Consider the following 8063-nt stretch of genomic DNA (forward strand, 5'->3'; position numbering starts at 1 on the left):
TCAAGACATCAGATTTGGGAAAGTGGTTGAGGGTGGGGTCGGTGCCACCCCTTCCCATCACTTTGTACAGGCCCCTGCTCCCTATACAATTAAAAAAGGACAGAAAGTCTTGTGCTGAGAACAGAAGAACTTGAAGAGCACTGCAGTGTACAAGTGACCTACAAATTCTAGAACAGGAAAATGGCACTGACACAGGAAAACAGACACGAGGCCTCACAGGAGGGCTCCATATGCTTTGAAACTATTTTGGCTGCAAAAAGCACATTGGTCTGCAGGCATGTCCTCTGCCAGGACTGCCTGAGTAAAATACTGGTGGTCGCTCAGACTGAAGGATCCATCGTTTGTCCTCTCTGCTGTCACCCCACTAATCATGATGAACAGAAGGAAGACGGCGAAAACCTGGCAGCAGATGAAGGCCACACACAGGAGGCCCCTCTTCTTCTCCCTGTGGGTTGTTTTCAGTTAGTGCCGCACACCTCCACAGGTGCTGTGTGCCACGGAGGTAACTGGGTGTCACCACACCTGAGAGAAATTTCTCAGCAAGGCGCTGAACAGACAGTTACTGCAAGTGAATCGCATATTTCCACTGGAAACAGGCAAGGAAGACAGACCACAGACAACTGTACTACTGTCAATATAACCGAGGACCGTGCTCCGGGGTGTACGGCGTATCAGCTCATCTGTGGAGGCCTCTTTTGCCTAGTAGTGCTGATTTTTTTTTATCTCACGGTGGCATATTTGGTTGCACCTGTGCGACCAACTGTTCGGGTAGCAAAAAAAAAAAAAAAAAAAATCTGCAACCTTCCCTGTGGTCAACAACAAATCAGACTAAACTAATCAGAGATAGTAAGGGGCGGGACCTCTCTGATCGGCCGTGGTCCAGTTGAAAGTGTAGGTGGAAGTGTGAGGTGAGTAGCTTGAATAAAGCGATATCAATTCATTAAATCCTGAATCGACTTTTAAATATAACTGTGTTTTGCCAGAAACGCCAGATTCTCAGATTAAAGCTCACAAAACCATTTCAACAACAACCACACAGCAATACATATACATACATATCGTTATCGTTCTATCGCCCAGCTCTATTTGCAACATGAAGTGACGGCATCCTCAATAGTTACATTTTGTGCAGCAATGAGGAAAATCTTTATACAACAAAAAGAAAAGCTAGAAAAACACAACTATTATATACAGGTGGTCTGTTTCTTCACAATTTTCAACCAGAGCAGTTTGACGTTGAGGAAAGTTTCTTCATGTTTCAGAAGTTTCTCAGCAGTGGATGATATAAAGATGTGTGTGAAATGGACTGTTATGACTGGTCAGAGTTAACCTGTGAAAATGTGATAAATGTTAACTTTTTATAAAGAAGCAAAACACATTTAGTCTTTTGATTTAAATATATATTTTTAGACTTAAACAGGTTTAAAAGATTGAAATACTGCCATTATAAGATGAATAAGAATCAAAACTATGAAAAGTACTTGATTAAAGAAATGACAAATGAGCTCAATAAAAATATAGTTTTTAATACACTGGGAGGAGAACTTAATTCTGTTAGTTTTATGTATAAATGAACCTCAGTGTGGAGCCCCTCCCACTCTTCAAACTCTGGAGGGTAATTAGCTGAAATTAGATGGTCATCAGTTAATCCAGTTCACCTGAGCCTTCAGTCTTTAAAAGCTGGATCATGTGTTCACTGCTGTCTATTCTCAGTTGGTGTGACATCAACTTTCTTTGGTGGGGCTGGTGGTTTAGTTTAGAATTGGTGCTGGTTTGTTTCAGTCAAGCTCTTGTGTGGATCGGTATACCTGGTGTCTCCGCATACCTGGTGTCTCCGCTTGTGTCTTCAATTCATTCGTTAAGGTTTGAGTGTTATTTACTGATAATGACCAATTTGACTTGTCATTTTAGCGTTTGTCAATATTTCTGCTTTTGAGGACTCTGGCTGTAGTCCTTATTTTGTTGGGTTTTCAAAGATTTTTGTCAAAAGCCTTTTGTATCTATTACTGAGTAAATGGCCTGTATTTGTATACTATATTAGACATGAGCCAAGCTCCTCTTGTAGGTTGAAGGGGCTGATCTCAATAGGAGATCAACCAGCTTGTTTTCACTTTATTGCAATGGAGAACGTGGCTAAAGAAAGTGTCTTGGGAGCACTTCCCTGGTTACCAGAAGGTTGCCAGTTTCTGGTTGCCTTTTGGCTCTGGTGGAATCAGTGCATAAGTACCCACCACAAGTATCTGTCTGAAGACTAGGGTTGAGACTAGTTAGGGAATGGGTTTGCTACTTATGGAGCTTGGGCTCAGTGGGCTTTTAAACCTTAATTTGTTCTGTCTGCTTCTTGAAAACCACATTGCTTTAAACATTCAAAACTCTGTTAACCAGACTTGGAGCCTATTTGAAGACAAAACCGTTCTGTGGAGAAGTCAAAGGTTTTGGCAGGAAATCAGCCTTTTTTTGGGGGGGGGGTTGTTTTTTTAATACTGGACTTGTGAACTGCACCAGTGCCGCTATATGATGCTCCTGTGTCAGTTCTTCGTGTGGGTTGTCTGCTGTAAGAAACTTGAGGGCTTCTGGTGTCTTTATGGCTGTAACACATCAGAAGACAGGGCTCAGCATTTGATGGTCACCAGCATGTTGATGACTGAGTTGTAATGGAGAGCAACCACACATCATTTCGCCTGATGTCTGGTAGAGAGATTACAGCACACTGGATGTTTAGTAATCTTGTTTTTCACGTTACCTTAATTTGTCTGAAGTGCCAGTGTGAATAAATCACCACTACTGTTAGATTTGTATTGTTGATTGTCATTTATGCTTAGAAATATTTACTTATATATGCTTAGAGTTTTGTAATTAGTTGTAGATTGGTAGAGGTTTTGATCCTTGATAGTCTGCAAACTTTGTGTGTATTAGACAGCACTTTGGGAGCATGAGAGGTCATACCGTGTCTTATTATTTTATGGTAGGATTAACGTAGTTGCGTCTGTTCTAGTCTAAGTCCTCTTTGTTTAGATGAACTGCAGGACTTCCTCACCGTGTTATCTAGGATGAACCATCTAGGGTGAGGGGGAGGCTACCCTCTTCCTGACCAAGGATGTTTGACCCTTTGATCAGCAGCCCACACACACACACACACACACACACACACACACACACACACACACAGGCAAGGTACTCTTTGTTTGTATGTAGACGTCGTATGTTAATGAACCTATGCATATTCATGTAACCTCAATAAAAGGACAGTGTATGGGAGAACGGACGAGAGCTACTGGGGTCAAGCGAAGGAACGGCGTTTGTCCGGTTCTCTCCCGTGCACGAGTACCATGAAGAAGTTTGCCTACTTGTGTCTTGCTTAGCAGTGTAATTATATTGTCTTCAACGTTCCAGCGGATGGGTTCAAGCTACAAACCTAACATTAATTGGTCCTTTGATGCCGGATCCCTGGGATCGCATTCACCGAGGGGGGGGGAGGCACGCTGAAAGACTGACGTCAGCCAGGAAGTTCCTGTGGATTCGCTGTCTGTCTTTCTCCTCGATGAATGGCGATCGGCGGGATTCAGGCTGATATTACACGCTAAGCAACGCCAAGTAAGTTTAAAGAGGCCGACTCTATAACCGTGTCGTTGTGCAGTCTCCGCCATTTTGTGAGGCGTTGAGAAGTTCGCTGCTTTGTGGAGCGATAACTGGGTTAGTGTCCCGAAAAAGAAGTTTTGGTTAAATCGCCCAAGGGTCCCAAGCGTCCGGTGAGTGTCCGGTTTTGAAATCGCCCTGGGTGTGTGTCCCGAGCGTCCCTTCATTGGGTTTTGTCGCGCGAGTGGGTGAGCGTCCCACAACTGGGTCAGGGTCCCGAGCGGTCCGGTGTGAGTCCGGAGTAGGCCTATTTTGTGTTGTTGTCATTGTTGTCGTCGTCGTCGTTTTTGTTGTTGTTGTTGTGTGAGTGTGTGCGGAGCAGAACACGTGGTCTGTAACACCGACTGTTGTTGTTATCATGGGTTTCTAAGCAACCAAGAGTGAGTTAGAGGGAGAAAGACGTTTGTGCTGGACTTTGCTCCTGGCAGCACAAAGTATTTATGTATAAAAGAGAGAGAGCGAAGGCTCCACAGCTGCGTGGGTGCACGCGAATGCGGTCGCGCGGGTTTCACGCGGACCTGAGCCGTGCGGTTAATCGCAGGCTTATAAATGGAAGAGATTCAAATGTTAGAAGTTTTCAGAAAACACACCAGCCTTGAAGAGTGTGTGGAAAAGGCCAGCCCACATCAGCAGCTGTGCTCTGGTGGGTGGCTTTCCCCCCACCCCTTCCTGACACAAAATGTTAACAGCCTGTGTGCCAAACCATTGAGGTGGATAGTTGTTAAAAGTAACCTACATTAAACTTGTGGTTGCTTAAATTCAGTACAATGACATGTGAGGAGAAGTGATATAGGTAAATATTTAAACTCATGAAGTGCATAGAGGCACTTGACCTGTGTGGAAGACGGTCGTCTTATTATGAGCCATTGTTGAGATATAGAGCACATCTGTGAAAACAACTAATATGCTGAACCCTGTATGAAACATCTAAAAATACATGATGGAGAAGCTGTGTTGAATATGTAAGTGTAAGACTTTGCCACTGTGGGCAGAGCATGCAACTACTGTGTGATGTCGCGTTGCAGTTTTGTTTTTGTTTTTTGAGCTGATGAGCAAGCTACACATTATCAGATCAAGAGCTGTCTGAGAACTACTCAAAGAGAGGGAAACAGAGAGTGTGCAGCGTTTCCATGAGCAGTTTTTCTGCACCTTGACTCGTGTGTGTGTGTGTGTAGCATCAGCATCATGTTTTTGTTTATTTGTTTTGTTGGATTAAAAATAATTAAATAAACTGGTGATCATGCTTATGGATCACCATGGCACATATCTCCAGCCATATGGTTTATTTATGCAGATGAAAAAGTGAGTGTGAATGTGTCTGACATCACAGTGTTTTTGTGCGCTGTGTAAAAGTAATTGCCTTTGATTGTGAGTGAGAGCGGTGATTCTGCAGGTCACCAGCTATTGTAACGAAAAAAAAAAAAAGAGTGAAAAAGAAAAATCATAGGAAAAAGGTTTTGTGTTGATCAGCCAAAAACAACTACAATTTCATTTTCTGCTTTTAAGAAAAGACTGTTCACAAAAACACACACAGAGAGAGATGTGTGTTGATTAAGCAGTGATGATAATAATGAAATGTCTTAGTTTGTCACTTTCAGGTGAAAAGCAGACCTGAATCAATTTTCCACATGCAGCGGTCGGAAGAAAGTTATAGTTTAACATCATTGGAAACATGCAGGCCAAGTTTCTGGCTGACTTATTTACAGTGCCATGTGTTTCTCAACCTCACAAGCGAGCTCACTCCTCCCTGAAGATAAGGAATGCAGCTCCAAAGCAATAACATGATAAAGAGACAGCAGCAAGTCCTGAGCACAAAAAGTCCCAGCAAAGCAGCAGCAATGTGGATAAACAGCAGCAGAAGAAGAAAGCAAACCCATCTTCCTGTCTGATTGGTTGAATTTCACGGAGGGGCGAGCAAGATGGCAGCGTGAAGAGGAGTTTTTGTTTGAGTTCTCAGCACGAGACACTTATTTGACGTCTTTCTGGCCTTCGGGACTTTTTTGGAGATCAGCGCGCTAAACTTGCTGGATCTGAGGCCAGGGTCTGCGGCGGCAGCATGTTGAAATGCTCAAAAAGGACTGAGTGACTCGGGCAAGCCACATGCGGCTAGCGACATGAAAGAAATGGACCCTTCATGATGCGTTCAACGTGCCAGCGCTGTGGTGGGAAAGGCTCCATCATAAACACGCCCTGCGCCGAGGTTCAGGCCAAGAAGAAGAAGACGATGACTTCCAAGCCCAAGAAGGTCGGCCTCAGCGTGGGCGAGCTGATTGTGAAAGCCGTGGCCGCTTCCAAGGAGCGCAACGGCCTGTCTGTGGCCGCTCTCAAGAAGGCTCTGGCTGCCGGAGGCTACGATGTGGACAAGAACAAGGCCCGTGTCAAGACCGCCATCAAGAGCCTGGTGGCGAAGGGCACCAGGACCTCCGGATCCTTCAAGATGAACAAGGCTACTGAGAGCAAAGCCAAGAAGCCCGCCGCAGCCAAAGCCAAGAAACCGGCAGCAGCTGCTAAGAAGTCGCCCAAGAAGGCAGCAGCAGCACTTCAGCTACTAGACAGGACAAAGCTGAAGGAGAACTGCCGGGACTGTTGAAGAGGGAGAGGACAAAAGAGTGAGAGGACAACAGAGTGAGAAGACTAGGTGAGAACACATAGGAATTATTTAATGTGGGAAATCAAAATTTGGGTTAGCAAACCTGGGGAAAAGAAAACTGACTGCTTAAGTTGGAAAATTGAGACGGAGTCTGAAACATTGCGAAAATAGAAACATATACAAAATCACACACACACAAGCAGAACATGCATTAACCCTACTAACAATTCCAAACACAAAATGACTCATGAAGACTCATAGCACATTAGTTAAGAAATGATTAAATAATAGCAGAGAAGTGTGTAGGAAAGGCAGCTTTAAGAACATGCTCTGCTGGAGATGCAGCTCCACAGACATGCATTAGACCTGCCTAATAACACAAACCCATGCAATGAAAATTAGCTTGTTATCTTTCATCAGTGTTACAATAGTGTCAATTTAGCAGACACTTGTTATCAAATGCTGAATTTATCCTAAAGAAAAAAATTGACTCTCCAAGTTGCAGGACAACAGTTTAACTTTTGTGAGAAAAAAGATCCTGGTTTGACCAACCAGTGATCAGACAATAAATTTAGTTGTTAAAATGGTAAATTGGGAGAAGCTTCCTGTTTGATTGAGGCAGCACATGTAATTTACTGTATGAGGGAAATTGTCTTTTGTGATACTATTTTGAACATGCTTTTCTGTCGTCCTGTCAACTTAGTGGGTTAATAGCTGATATGCAAATTAGTTGATCAGTTTTAGATTAATGAAAGGTGACTGAATTCTAGTATGAGTGAATGAGATGTGTTGGAGTTGTTGTGTGTTGAGTGGAGACTCTAAAACACTGAGTTTCCTGCTTTGATGTGCGAGTGAATCCTGTATTTAGATACACAACTCTGAATACGTCAGAACAGACTGTTTTGTGAAGTGCATGACAGCATGTCACATGTTTTATGATGAAGGGAAAAGGGAAATTGAATAAAATAGATCTGTGGCCTAAATGAGTGAAGAGCACAGACCTGGTAATTAAACTCATAGCTAATAAGACATTAGGATTATGTTGTGTGTTGTGCAGCTGATGGTTGATTTGGAGTGAATCTAGCTGATGATTTTTCTTTTGGTGTGAAGTTGAGCCTGCCGATTAGTATGATGGTATGATAAACCATGCTAATGGTATGATTTACCCTCCTGAGATGAGGAGCTTGTGTCATGACTTAACAAGGCCTTTTTATTTTGATACTTTCACAGTGCACTGAGAGTTTGGTTTGATAATCTCTGTTATTTTTTATTTTTCATTTTTGAACAAGCACTGATTTTTGCTTGTGAATTTCTTTTCTTTGAGCAGATCTGCAAGTCGGGAATTGAAAGCGTTACACGTCGTCAAGAAAATTGTTGCAAGTGAGTTTCTCCACATTTAAAATGGGTTCAGGAGAAAGCCACTTATTTGGGACAATTAGGAAATGAGAGTCCCCCCCAAAAAGGATTCAACGAGGAAATCCAGTCTAAATTATTTTTCTTTTTGAAATAACGTCGTTTTGCTGAGCGTGGAAACGAATGCGATGATAATTTCCACAATTAGCAAAAGAAGGAACCACTGAGTGAATGAGTAAGAATTTTAAAATATCTGACTGACTGACTGAACATGATTGTGTGAAGCTAACCCCCACCTGACAAAGGTGCAGATGAACCCATGTGTTTCCTTTTACAGGAGCAGAAAGATGACAGCAACACTCGAGGTTGCATGATGATTTAACCTTTTAAATGCCATTTTCTGTGTCTGTGCATTTATCAGGTGTGTTATTCATAGGCTTGAGTTGCTCACAGAGATATCTGTGACAAAGTATGCATACGCCTG

General features: G+C 42.9%; 1 pseudogene; it reads left to right on the forward strand.

Annotated features, from left to right (window-relative positions):
- The first annotated feature begins 4850 nt into the window (after positions 1 to 4850).
- Positions 4851 to 7496, forward strand: LOC146671765 (histone H1 pseudogene; annotated as a pseudogene).
- Positions 7497 to 8063: the final 567 nt, after the last annotated feature.

This window comes from Rhamphochromis longiceps, linkage group LG4 (assembly GCF_057381845.1).
Source record: "Rhamphochromis longiceps isolate RC_006_pf linkage group LG4, R_longiceps_female_GT1.1, whole genome shotgun sequence".
NCBI classification, from domain to species: domain Eukaryota; kingdom Metazoa; phylum Chordata; class Actinopteri; order Cichliformes; family Cichlidae; genus Rhamphochromis; species Rhamphochromis longiceps.